Genomic DNA, 15,288 nt, shown 5'->3' with positions numbered 1-15,288 from the left:
GTTGTGTTGTTGCTATGGCTCTTCTGGTGGAAAGAGGATTGATCCACCTTCTAATAGATCCTCCCGGAATCGTAGAGGAGCAGCTAAGCACTCATTTTACAACTATGTGAAACAAATAGTTAGATTACCTGATCCTGACTTCTGTTATTGCTTGGAAACCAGGTTATCTGAAGATTCTAGAGATAAGGTACATAAAGCACTTGGTCAAATGTGGAATCTATTTTGCTACCAAGTGTGGGCATTTCAGGTGGCATAATAATTGTATGTTAAAAGAGTCTTGGTTATATTGATTTTTCTCTCAAGTAATAAGCAAGTTATCTTTGGTGTTATTTCCTCCCCAGATTATACATTTTGGATTATAAGTGTAGTCCATGCATAGTAAAAGTTCTATGAGAAGGGTGTTATGGGATTCTGCAACTTGTGTTGTTCAAATGGGTTATTAATTTAGTTCTGCTTATAGGTGATTTTAATTGGATAGTTTCAAATTTTTAAAAAAAGGTAGGGCTCGTTTGGTTCGCAGGAAGCATTTTCCTTCCTAGGAATATGATTCCTGGGAAACAAATTCCTAGGAAGAGGATGCCTAGGAAAGTACTTTTGGCATGTTTGGTTGACCATGGAAAAGTGACAAATTTCCAAGGTGCTTATGTTTGGTTGGCCATCCACTTTCCTAGGAAAGTTATATATAATTCCTATTATGCCCTTAATAAAAATTAGGTTTTTAATGCCTCTTTAATGCTTCTTTAATGCTGAAGGGACTTTTTGGGAAAAAGTAAAAATGGAGTGATTCCCGCCTCATGGGAAAGTAACTTTCCCATGTTTCTCATGGGAAAGACTTTCCCATGAAATGTGGGAATCACATTCCCATGGGAATACAACTTTCCCTTCTCTCTCCTTTGAAAACTCCAACCAAACAAGAGGCATCTCATTACTTTTCCGTTGACCACACTTTCCCCCCTTCTTTTCCCGCGAACCAAACGAGCCCGTAGTGTCGTGAAGGACACAGATGTTTTCCACCATAACACTGTCTTAAGAGGAACGCATAATAGAATTACAAAGATGCAGATAGATGATGGACGTACCATTGAGACACAAATATGAAACTTGCTTATGAAGTCATTCTGCAAGAAATGGAGTAGTCTTGTTGCCAATGGTCCCTTTAATCTTTGTTCAATGGCTCATGCTGTAACAATGCAGGACAATGAAATATTAATTTCAGCAGCACATTGAAGATGAAATTGAAAGCATAATTAGAAGTATGGCACCTGGAAAAATGCTGGAATCAGCCCTTAATCTTTAAAGCATCTTGGCCAATATTTAAGAAGGACGTCACATGTGTTTCCTTTTACTTTTTCTTTTTCTTTTTTTGATGAAATGGGAGGCCAAGCTACCTAGATTTTATTATAATGAAGCATTTATATCACATGCTAGCTAGCTAGTTAGTTAAAAAGGCGATGCAGGAGAATCTCTAAACTCGATATAGATTAGTTTGGCTACTATGAGTAGAGTAAAACAGGGTCCAAAAGTAAGATCCGCCATATTGGAAAGCCACCAAATTGTAAGGCAAACTTCTAAGTTGCAAGTTGTCCGATTGAGATGATCTTTTTTTTTTTAAGTTGATGTTGTCCAAGATGACATCCCAAGAGGGGAGGGGGGCAGGGGTGAATTAGGTTTTTAAAAAAATTTTTTGAACTTAAACAATTCGCAAGTAAAACTAATCTGAAATTTAAGTATGCACAATAAAATGAATGATAAATAAATGTAGAAGATACTTCATGAATGACGAAACTTTGAGTATATGCAAATTAAATCATATTATGTTTTTAGGATTTATGCATAATTAATTCATTTATGTAAAATATGAAGTAAGCAAATATATGCCTTTAGAATATACTTCATAAATGCTTCATAGAATATTCAGATTAACTCAAGCTAATATATATTCAATTTAGCATATACTCAACTTACTGTCTCCCTTTTTTGACAGCATCAAAAAGTTACATTCTGAAATTTAGAAAATATGAAGAAAATTATCGTAACTTCAAGTTTATCCTAATCATTTTTTAGGGTAATTAAGATGCAAGCATAAAAGATGAGATTCAAAACTTTTAACCATTCAAAATTAATGTATCAAACCACTTTGAGGTTCAAAAGTTTTAAAAAAAAAATAGATTTAACAATAGTTAACTTTCTCTCTCTTTTTTTTTAATTAAATTAGAGCTATTTAAGATTAATTTTAGTGATGCTAAAAATATTAAATATTAGGGTTGCAATTTGGTTCATGATTGAGGCATATGAGGTATCAACCAAATAGCAAGCTTCAAGGAGTATCAGAATAAATTTTAGATTTAAATTTTAGATGAGGCTTATTAGAGAGAATTAGGTTTAATATGTTTATTATTCTTTCTTCTTTAATTTATGCTGTTAAGTTCCATATGATATTAAGTTCCTTAAGTTTTTTTTCTCCCCCTTAATTAATCATTCTATTTAAAATTTCAGAATTTGAAATAGTTTTCAATAAAACTTTTAGATTACTAATTTGAGATGAGTATTTTTTATGCATTGCAACTCATCTTAAGTCATTAAGATCTTGAGTATTAGGATATGAAAAATACATAGTTTAAAGTATCAGATCATATCTGTTTCAAATATACTAGAAACTTTATAGAAATAGAATTGCAACTAAATATGGGGCTAATATTAATAAGTTTCAACAAGTATCAGTGCATAGTAACATGTATCAAGACATTAAGTAAAATTATCATGAATTAAAGCATGCTAGGCATCATAAAGAGTTATATCAAAATCAATCCATTCTACCTAATTTACAAATTTAGATTCATTTATTCATTTTTAAGAATTCATTTTGTTCCCATTTAGGTTGAAATATGTTTCTTTCAAATAAGTATAGTCATGATCTAATTTTTTAACTTTAGAATCATTTATTCATTTTTAGGAATTCATTTTCTTCCATCTTAGGGTTCTATTTCTTTCAGATATGAATGATTTAATTTCTAGCTTTTACTATAATTTCAAGTTCAAACCAGAATACCCTAGTATTGATTTATATTTGATCAAATTAAGTTTTACATTTGGGTATCCAAATTCTCTTAGATCCTCGTTGACCGATAAATATTGATCCATTAGGAACCCATATTTTCTTATTTCTATCAATTGTATTGTTTCTAAGTGAATATGAATATGCCAAATGTTCTTTTGTTCCATATTAATTTTATTTTATGAACGACTGATTAGAGTTAGTTACTTTTATATTTAGTTTCTTTTCTTTATGTGTAAATTTTGAAATCTTAAAATTTAAGTCTTCTACTTTTAATTTCAAATCATCATTTTCCATATTTAATTGATCCTTTTCTTTTAAAATTAGTTCTTTTCTTCAGATAGTTTTATAATAACCAGATTTTTGGGCTTATAGGTTGGCCTAGAGTGGCTAGGCTCGATCCAAGCCGCTGGCATCAACCAGTTGGTCTGTGGGCCAGGCCAGAGTGGCTAGGCCTACAATCCGTGATACCTCACATGCGCAACACATGAGGAAATCGAGGAAGAAGACTCCCAACTCCCAATTGGAGTCTTCTTCCTCCCGATCTCGGACCTTATCGTGCTAGAAAAATTGGCTATCTGAGGGGAATCGAAGTAGAAGTCTTTCCTATTTAAGATCCCCCATCCCCTCCTTGAGATCCATACAGTAGTTTATTTATTAAACAGGTGTTCTACGAAGGCAGTGTGGGATCAAACACCATTTGAAGCTTGGAGTGGCAGAAAACCGTCAGTAAAGCACTTTAAAGTGTCTGGTTGCCTCTGTTATGCTCAAATTCCAAAAGAGAAACGATACAAGTTAGATGAAGCTAGTGAGAAATGCATCTTTGTTGGCTACAACTCAATGTCCAAAGGCTATAGGTTTTACAATTTGAAGACCAACAAAATAATCATTAGTAGGGATGTGATATTTGATGAAAAAGCTAAATGAAATTGAGAGCAAGGCAAAGTTGAAGAGCAACTTATTTCGGTGACTATTCCACAGCAAAGTGCGGCTCAAGAAGATCAAAGAAATGATGAAAGCGCTCAACCTTCAAGTTTATCTTCACCACCATCATCACCAAGCTTACCATCAGCCCCAAGCTCAAGTTCATCATCACCAACCTCACCATCAGCCCCAAGCTCAAGTTCATCATCGCCAAGCTCAACACCGGTAAGATTGAGAAATTTGAGTGATGTGTATGCAAGATGCAATTTTTGTGTTGTGGAACCAGAAAATTTTGAAGAGGCAGTTAAAGAAGAAGCTTGGAAGAAAGTTGTGGAAGAAGAAATTGAAGTGATTGAGAAAAACAATACATGGGAGCTTGTTGATCTCCCTGAAGATAAAGAAGTTATCGATGTGAAGTGGGTTTACAAGATAAAATTCAGTACATATAGTTCTATTAAGAAAAACAAAGCAAGGCTGGTTGCAAATGGCTATTCACAATAGCCTGGTATTGACTTATAGAAAACATTTGCTCCAATAGCTCGTCTTGACACCGTGAGAGCACTTATTTTTTTAGCAGCATAAAAAGGTTGGCTGTTGTACCAATTTGATGTAAAATAAACTTTTCTTAATGGAGAGTTGAAAGAAAAAGTTTATGTTGAGCAACCTCAAGGATTTGTCATTGAAGGCCAAGAAGAAAAAGTGTACAAGCTAAAGAAAGCACTCTATGGGCTGAAACAAACACCTAGAGCATGGTACAGCGAAATTGACAGCTACTTCAATGAACAAGGCTTTGAGAAAAGCCAAAGTGAGCCTACTTTGTATGTCAAAAATTATGGTACGACTGATATTCTTATTGTTGCTCTTTATATTGATGATTTGGTGCTAACTAAAAGCAATGCTGAAATAATTGAAAATTCTAAAAAAGGAAATAATGATGAGGAAGTATGAAATGAGTGATTTGGGGCTGCTACATCTTTTTTTGGGTGTTGAAGTTTATCAAGATGAAGAAGGGGCATTCATTTCACAGCAGATATATGTTGAAAAAATTCTGAAGAAGTTCAAAATGTTTGGTTGTAAACCAACAACTGCTTCCCTTGGTGTCAATAAAAAACTGATGAAAGAAGATAGAAGAAAAAAGGTAGATGCAACTTTGTATAAAAGTCTTGTTGGAAACTTGCTTTATCTTACAGCTACAAAGCCTGACATTATGTTTGCAGAAAGTATGCTATCAAGATTGATGCAATCTCCAAGTGATATCCACTATGCAGCAGCAAAAAGAGTACTTAGATACATTCAAGGCACCATGAGCTATGGAATTTAGTATTCCAAAAGTCTTGAAGTGAAGTTGATAGGTTTTTGTGATAGTGATTGGGGAGGTTCTGTAAATGATATGAAGAGCACCTTTGGTTATATTTTCTCTTTTGAATCAGGTGTGTTTTTTTGATCCTCAAAGGAGCAACAATTAGTTGCTCAATCATCAGCAGAAGCTACATATATTTTAGCTGTACTCGCCACATCTCAAGCAATTTGGCTGTGAAGAATTTTAGAAGACATTAGTGAGAAGCAAGAGGAAGCCACTGAAATATTTTGTGACAACAAATCAGCCATAGCAATGGTAAAGAATTACGTCTATCACAATAGAATCAAGCATATTGCAATTAAGCATCATTTATTAGAGATGCCATTGAAGAAGAACAAGTGGCAGTTATTTTCACGAAGGCATTGCCAAAGGAGAAGTTCCAGTAGCTGAGAGAAGCACTAGGAGTTCAAGACCAGGACATTAAGAAGGAGAATGTTATGGTTAATGTGCCGTCAAATTAAATTTTATTTAATGTTTACCATAGTTACTTTTGTTAACTAGAGTCAAAGTATGATTAGAATAAGTGGCTAAAATTGCAAGACTTGGAGAGCAAATTGTTTTTGGGGAAATAAAAAGACCTTGGAGAGGTATGAACATGCTGGTGAAAGGAAAAAAAAAAAAACAGCGGGATAGTGGCAGCCTCTCTTCCGCTAATTTTTCTCCTGTTTTTGCTGATTTTACTGCAGATTTTTCAGCAACTACTTGATTTTTTATTGTGCTAATTACTTTTTTATAATTGGTGTGTGTCCAGCCAAGAGCATCCCATCACACTTGGTTAGCAGCCAATAATCTGTCGCCCTTTGATGAATGGTTACTGAGATTCAGAAATGAGTTTGCCCTTAAAGTTTGATATTCTGATAGATAAGAGTCTTGGTGATAATCTTCAAAACTCCATTAATTAAGGAGATCGGTCTGTAATCACAGAATGATAAGTTTCCTTGCTTGTTTGGGGTTAGTGAGGCAAAAATGTAATTTAGCCTCCTAATATCCGCAGATCCAGAATGCAATTGCTCAAATAATTTACACAAATCATCTTTCAGAAGGGGCCAAAAATGCTGATAGAACACGTTCAGATATTCGTCCGGGCCTAGGGCCTTTTCTTTTGCTGGGCTATTAATCGCATGGTGAATCTTCTCTTCTGAAAATGGTTTCTTGAAGTCTGCTAGGTCTAGCATGCTCCTTCCATATAAGGTTTCCCTGTTCGCCATTATTTTCTGACTAGTAGTGTCATTCGAGGATCCAAACAACTATGTGAAGTAGCTTACAAACTCATTTCTAATGAGTGATTGATTTGTTATTATGCAGCCTTCCTTTTCCACTTGTTAGATCACGTTCTTTCTTTTTCTAGAGCTTGCACAAATATGAAAGAATTTGGTGTTTTGATCACCAAATTTCAGCTAATTTATCCTAACCCGTTGCTTCCCTTAAATTTTCTTTTGGATAAGAAGAGTCTCCAATTGTTTTTTAATATTCTTCCGCTCCATGTGTTCTTGTCCAGTGAGATTTCCAACTTCTTCTTCAGAGTTCAGCCATTGGACCCTCCGTCTGATCTCATTTTTCTTTTGTATAATGTTTCTATCGGAGGGCTTATTCCAAGCTTGTAGTTTTGCCCGAAGAAAGCTTAGTTTTCTGACTATATTTGTCGCCGCGTTGTCAGATACTGTGGCTGAGTTCCACCAACTTGATATTAATTCATCAAAACTAGGTGTGCTCTTCCAAAAGATCTCAAAACGGGAAGGTTTCTTTGAAGGCATAACACCAATCTTTTGTAACAATAGAGGAGTATCGGCTAAGGTAATTTTTGCAAGGAGCCGAAGATGTGTGGGGAATTCTGCAATCCATTCAAGAGATACCAAACAGTGGTCAAATTTTGCCAATAATGGTGCTTCCCGATGATTTGATCGCATGAAGTTTAGATTGCTAGGTTTTATCTTCAACAGAGAGTGGGTATCAACGAAACTATTGAACTCAGCTGATTCTTTGGTGCTACTGCCAAAACCTCTGCTTTTCCATGAGTATTGGATGAGATTGAAGTCTCCAACTAGAACCCGAGGACAAGTCTACATGGTTCTTGTTAAAATATTTGTAGAAGGAGAAAAAAAAAGAAAAATAATTTTATTTCTTCATTCCGTCATATTTGGTACATCTCAGGGGTTATATATACTTGTGTACAGACTCATATAAAAAAAATGATATAAGCTGATATAAAATCATACTAATAAAGAAAATAATACTCACTAATATAAGTTGTTATATAATCCCTAAAATCACTCTAATAAGAACATGCTAACGTAGAAAAATAATATTGACCCATGCAAGATCACGTTAACAAAGAAAAATAATATGGACCGGTAAAAAAAAAAATAATATGGGTTGATACATGTTACGTGATCTCTAAAATTATGCTAACATCCTCCCTCAAACTCAAGATGGTACATTAGAAGTTAATGTAACAACTTAGAAACCGATATGGCAGACTAATATGTCTGACTGATGTGATAGCCTGGCATGCCTGTCGATGTGGCTGATTAACTTGTTTGATGATGTGGCATCGAGAACACATATAGAAGATGGCATTTGCAGTGAGGACAGAACTCAAAGAGAAAGCAACCAAATAGCGACGATCCTCGTACATGGAGGTTTCATGGAAGAGGAGCAAATGGCTGATTAACTTGTTTGCTATGTGACAATGAGAAGACACATAAAGGATAACAGCTGCAGCAAAGATAGAGCTCTGAGAGAAGGCAACCGAAGGTCGACGATCCTCATACACTGAGACACTATGGAAGAGGAGCAATTGGCTTTAAACTGGATGGCGAAGGAACCGAAGGAAACAAATAAAATTGAAGATGGAGATAATGGTGCCGAGCGACGGTGACAAAAAATGACCGAATATCTGATGCTGAGGAGAAAAACGGTAGATAGGAGCTGTGAATCTATAAAAAATAAAGGATCTTCGGATATTAATCTATGAGAAGTAGAAGATATGCAAATCTACTAATGAGATCAATGTTGATTCAGTCGAAAATTTAAGATCTATGGAGAAATAGAGGATCAGCGGATCCACCAACAAATAGAGGATTTTCGATTGTTGATTCGTTCGAAAATAGAGATCGACGATAGATCGGCTATGAGGGTCTTCAAAGCTTTTAGACATGGCAATGATGACCACAGCAAAGAGGAAAGAGATTGTGACAGCAGATTAGATGATCAGTTTCTCTGATACCATATTAAAATATTTGCCGAAGAGAGAAAAATAAAAAAAAGAATGAGAAAACCAATTTTATTTCTCTGTATCGTCATATTCGGTATATCTGAAGGATTATATATATTCGTATACAGACTCCATATATATAAGAAAAATAATATAAGCTGATATAATAAAATGCTAATAAAAAAATAATACTCGTTGATATAAGTTGTTGTATGATTCCTAAAATTACTCTAGTAGGATCACACTAATAAAGAAAAATAATACTGACCAATAAAAAAAAAAATATAGGCTGATATAGGTTATCCCTAAAATTGTACTAACAGTTCATATCTTCTCTTAGCCTAGCAACGTTGGTCCATATATATTAGTTAAAACCCAATCTGACTTGCCTTTTTTCTTTGCTGTGGTGTCTCTGATTAGCCTTCTTTTTGATGGTTTGTCCATTCCGCTTACATTCCAAAAGAGGACTTCCATTGGATCATTGCAAAAGGAAACAGATGATCATGTTGCAGAAGGTATTCATTTGGTTAGACACCTGCTTCACTAGCATATCCAAACTTCTGAACTACCAAAATCTGTAGTGCATCAAAAGGACAGAAGGCAACAGTTGTCTCAAAGGTGTGGGAGGTAAAACAAAACGAAGAGCAGATGGTTCCCTCATATCTAAGATCTCGCAAAAAATGGAAACCAAGGTCTCCCAAAAGAGATCAAGTTAAGTCGAGAGAGGCATAGGCGTCCACCCAAGGGTCCCAGCTCCATCTCCTTCAACTTATTGATTGCTTCCGCATGCTGTGCTGGGAATAAAAATCCACATTTAGATCCAAGAATTCTGATCCCTCTAGCAAATAGCGAGTTGACAAAAAGGATGTCATCCAGTTTTAGAGAATCTTCTTTGATTCCCAGGCTCCATAGCTTCTTTACCCTTATTCTTGCACTCCTTTTAGCGTCCCCAGTAACAACTAAAGGGATACGAGCCCTTTTTTTTAGATTCCCTAGGAAGAGGAGTGATGCTACGAAGTGTTTCCGATGCCTCGGTCCCTTCATAGGACCAGAAAGATGAAAGATAACTATTGCGAAAGCCTAACTAACTGTATCTATGTGGTTAGAATTAATGGGTGGCAGCTCCTTGAGCCTAGGCTGGCTGCTGTGACGTGCCATCAAATCCGAGGTAGAGATGTCAATATATGGCATGTTTAGATGTTTCATGTTTGAAATTTGAAACAACTAGTCCGAGACCATCAAGTATTATCCGTTTGTTCTCTCCAGAGATTGAACTCGAGAGGAAAAGTTTGGTTAGGATTGGCCTCGGAACCCAATCAATCTTGCTTGACCTCATAGACTCTATCTAGCTCTAGTTCAGAGTCTGGTCTGCTACACCATCATCCTCCCTCCTTTGGTGAAGATTGCGTCCTTTCCTATTCAAGTTCCAGAGATCAAGGGAGGGATTCTTGCCCTGTTTATTGAGGTGCTGCTTCCACGCGCCATTTCTTAGTGAGCATCTGCTTCTTTCATTCAAAAACTCTTGTTCGTCTAACTCTTCCTCATTTAGTTCATTATATACAGAACCCGTGCAGACGTGTGTTTAGTTTCACATCGGTTATTCGCTGAATAGATCTTGGGTGCTTATACAGAATCAAAAAATCTAAATATTACCTTCCGATTAGCCTTTTGGGTGAGGTATTAAGTTGTTACATTATGAGACTTGGATGAAGAATCACCGAAGGTTGGTCCCCATTCTACAACAAAATTCAACTCTATGTTAGTGGAATGGATGAAGAATCGCCGAAGGTTAGTCCCCATTCTACAACAGAATTCAACTCTATGTTAACAAAATAGATATTAGGTCCGATGGTTATCTTGATAGTTTCTGGAATATTGTTGAAATCTTCGTAGAAGAAGACGATATCAAAACCCGTAAGATGTTTCCAACGTTGGCTCAATCCGCTTACTCTTTGTGGGACTTCAAAGCCCACGATTATTGAGGCGACTGCTTCAGACGTCAAGCAAAATAGAGGTAGGTTTCTCAAGGTGGCATTGATTTTGAGCTTAAAATTGTGGTGAACTTAATGTGTTGTTAAGGATTGTTTTTTGAGATTTGATATATGCCCCATAAATGCAAAACTCTTTGATCCTTAAGAAAAGCAGCCCAATGATTCCTAGAGACTTCAGACCAATCAGCTTATCGAATAGCACGTACAAAATTGTGCCAATTTTTTTGAAGCATGTTCTCGTTTTTATTTTCTAAAAAAATCAATTATGGGACATTTTGTAAATTTTTTATTACACATAATCATTGCTTGATAAAATGTCTTTACTTGTTGGTATGAAAATCCGAAAAATTTATTTGGAGTTAATTTTAGTTGAGGCAATGCATATCTTAGAGTGCGTTGGTGAGTGCATACAGCATCGCAAAGTGTGTGATGTGGAAGAGCCCTAAGTACCCTAGCTTGACTCATATCCCATGTTTATTTTGGGAATAAAAGAAACTAGAATAGCAAACCTTATGATAATAGAAATAATTGTGCTATGATGTATTCCAATAGCAATTAATACAAGTATGTTTGGTACAACCATTCTCTGCTATGACTATTTTCTAAAATCTATTTGGCATATTTAAATTTGACCCATGTTTTATATTTGCTTTATTCTTGATCCAGTATTGTATAATCTGGCCCAAATGCCAATAACCCAGACTTGATCAAGGATAGATTTCAGACTAGCTTGCAGGATTAGAGGCCAATCTGAGTGGTTTGCCTCTGTATGCTGATAGCATCCTCTTAGTAGATTAGTATAGGTATGCTCATGATTTGGTCAATGTAGTTAGGTAAAAGTATCCATATAGTATAAGACAAAACATGTGGATGCTCTCTTTTCTCAGTTGCTCAAGGAGCACTCTTCATAAATCTTTCATCTAATTGGCCTCCAGCTGACAACACATCTCCCAAACTGTGGCTCCAAAGTTTTACACAAATTGGTCCATGCGGAGCTTCCAATTTTTTTCAATTGAAAGAGATTGAAAGTCGATCAAATATTTTTTGAGTTGAAAATTATTAAGATAGAACTAAAAGTCCTCTCTCTCCATAGGTGCATGTGAATGCATCTCTCCTCTCACACATCTATTATTAGACATTTGTTTTAATATCCTAAATAAATTAATTTAATTTTTTTGTACCAGAATAAATTTTTTAAATAAGTATCACCTTGATCAAATAAGACTTATATTTTTATTATTATTCATTATTCATTGTTGCAATGGTAACTAAACAATATTATAATAGACATGATAATTAATTTCTCTCCTTGTTTAAATTGATCTCGATCAGTCCTATTAAAGTACTTACCCATCCTGCAACATCTTTAACCCAAAGCCCTCCATTTTTCATCCAATCATTTTTATTTTTCTTTTGTCCACTCCTTGGAACGCTTGAGCCGCTGAAATCCGCTTAGGAGTTCGGAACCGCCGGTCGGCCTCGTGGTACACCGCTCTGGCGCACGGGAAAAGAAGAAGATGTTGATCATCGGCCGTCCAATCGATCCGAGGGCAGCAGGGACACGAAACACGAGGTTGAGGAGGTGCATGCCGTGTCAGCCGGATGTGATTGGAGCGTCGGCACGCACGGTTGCGGATGGGATGAAGCGGTCAGAGGTGACCAAGGGAGTGCGAGTTCTAACGGAGTGCACGGTGGAGAGAGCCCCACGTGTCCACCTATTCGGACGGTCGGCCCTTGGCTCGTTTCTAGGGCCTCATGAGATTTGAGCCCTCCCATTGCTCCAGGGAAAAAAATATAAGACATACTTTGGACCGCAATCAAAGACGCACCCAGACGATGGTCTACGTGATGGCACGGTGTAAAAAATTTTGGTTAGATCTCTTGCTAATAAATATTTTAATAGTAATCATCATTTGACTGTTATGTTGACATAACAATTTTTGTATGAGAGAAAAATATGTGTGCTATTTATCATTTATATTGTTCTTCTAAATGATATAATTTTACAATGTTTAGTTTTCTACCCAAATTCCCTCCAAAAATTGATCTCACTTGAGAAATTTTACTAAATCAAGAGCAATTTGACAAATAAAGGTATTATTATTTGTTTTCTTTGTTAATTTTATTATATTATTATTATTTTTTGAGAAAAATGGGGGAGATTCATCCATATTATGGTTATCCAAGTCTAAATGTTTAGTGTGCAATATTGAAGAATTGAATCAAAACATCCAGTGCTACCAAGACAAGCCTAAATTTACTATTGTAACATCATTATAGCAATCATTATTTTAATAATAAATAATTTCAAAATAAATCATGGTTCAAGGTAGTGGGCACTATAATTTTGTGAGATTGTCCATTAGAGAGCTTCAAAAGGGACCTTTGATATTATACATATTAATAAAAGTATCTAAATAAAAATTATTATTTTATTTTATCTTATTAATGTCCATTATATAATAGAGATGGTACTTGTTATTTGTGATTTGTACCATTTCTCTAATAAAATAATATTTTAAAATTTTAAATTTTGTATCAATTAACTTTCTTTCAAAAGATTGGTACATTATGGTAAAATGCATGAAGAGCAGGGATAGAAAAAAATTGTTACTGTAATTTCTGTTTTAGCAATAAATGAGCAAGATGATGTGGCGCAATAAAATTTGTCCCGGTGGTCCGGACATCTCCTAAAACTTTCTAAGGCATCTTGGTTGGAACCTCCGAGCTCATTAAAAGAATTGGGACAAGCAGACTAGAAGCATCTGACATGCAAAGCTCGGGTATCTTAGCTCGACCAATCAATTAGTTAGCCCGATGCAGGTCCAAGCTGAGCATAACCCTGTTGCAGCAAAGGCAGTCCGACCCTCCTACTTGAATGTGCATGGAGTTCTAACAATTTCATCATGTCTCGGGCGGTTACAACAAGTTTTTGGATTATTTATGCTATATCAGCATGCTGTTACAATTCAACATGAAGTTTGATGGGATGCGATTCACTAAAGATACAACATCCCAACCATAGATAAATCTAGAGGTCCTCTATAAAATGGTAACACACGAAAAATCACCTTAGCTATAGGAGACTCTATCTTGCTGTTTTTTCTTCATTCCCACCTCAAATCCTCTCTTACTTAAGCATCAGAAGTCCTAGCCGGAGCCAATTCAATGAGATCTCTAAACCTTGTGTGTTGTCTCATAGGTCCGTGGAGGATGTTTGCATCAGTATCGCAAGATCGGGGGCAATAGATTGGCATCGTCTATAGGAATGGAAAGGAGGAAAAGTCATGAATCACAAAAGGAATAGCCACACATGGGCCGTTCAGCTGAAGTCCAACAAATTCCTGCACAGCTCCCCAAGGTTCCACTCCATCGATTAGGTGTGAAGACTACCGATGTCTGGCAACTTGGCTTACTTATTTAGCAAGTATAAGTTCTCACGGTGATGGTGCAAGAGCTACAACAGTGGGTCACCCCTCGTTCAGCAGGTTGGTCGGATTGTCTCAGCAGGTTAGCCGATTCATCAAGACGATCTAGCCTAGGGTAGTAGTCTCCTCCATCTTGAAGGTCATGATAGAGGTTGGAAGAAAGGCTGCTCCCACTCCCCTTCCAGAGCCAACTCTAGCCTAGCAATCTCTCTCCACCTCAACCTGGAAGAGTCACTAAGTAGGAGATGGACCTCAACCATAGAATCTAAGAGATGGACAATCAGATCAAAGCCCTATAGAAGGAAAGAGTTGAAGCTGGAGACAATCTTGAGACAACCCTCCTTCACCAAAAAGATTATGGATTAGCCCCTACCAAAGAAGTTGAAGTACCCTAGTTTGAGCTCTATGATGGTACCAAGGACCCAATGGATAATCTCAAGAGCTTCAAAGCCCTTAAGTAGTTGCAAGAAGCATTATAAGCCATGATGTGCCGAACCTTCTCAACCAAACTTAGGAAGGCGGCTTGATTCTAGATATCAAGTCTTCGACTAAGCTCGATCATTTCCTTCAACCAACACGGTCGCTAAATTGCCAACCACTTCATTAGTAGTAGAAGGTGGAGGAAAGCTTTGATCAACTTATTCATCATCACATAGGGGGAAGATGATTCCTTCTAAAATTATATCAGTTGGTTCAATGCCAAGTCACTAGAGGTGCATGAGCTAGACCACTCCATCATGATAGCTTAGTGATCTACAGACTATGGAACTCATAGTTCAGCTTCTTCTTATAGAAAAGGCCTTCAAAAGATTTGGATGAACTCCTGACATGAGCAGATAAGTGCCAAGGAGACCATTGTTACTCTGAAAGAAGCAGCGAGAAAGGGAGGCAACAAGCACAAAGATCGTCAGAAAAATGATCCGAGGAAAAAATGCAGCCGAGAAGAATGGAGCATCATATGACGTCAGAGTCCCTCAATGCATCAAGAATCCAAATCTTAATGGAGATTTATAACTGAGATTACTTTTGCTGGCCTCTGAAGATGTGAAACCCTACTAAGAAGAGAGGCATAAACAAATACTGCCAATTCCATAAAGAGCATGTGTGGGCAAGACATAGATAAGCGCCTTCAACTAAAGGATGAGAATGAAGGATGATAACTGTTGCCCAGATAGACAACCCAAGAGGGGGGGTGAATTGGGTTTTTAAATAATTTGGCTATTAAAACTTTTGTGGATAACTAATTAATGCTTTTGCGAGATGATTAATTAGTTTCTATGTGTGGTGAATGAAATGCGAGAGATAGAGAGAGACAA

This window comes from Phoenix dactylifera, chromosome 6 (assembly GCF_051530095.1).
Source record: "Phoenix dactylifera cultivar Ajwa chromosome 6, Ajwa_hap1_PhDact_Kaust_v1.1, whole genome shotgun sequence".
NCBI classification, from domain to species: Eukaryota; Viridiplantae; Streptophyta; class Magnoliopsida; order Arecales; family Arecaceae; genus Phoenix; species Phoenix dactylifera.
This window is presented reverse-complemented; position numbering follows the sequence as displayed.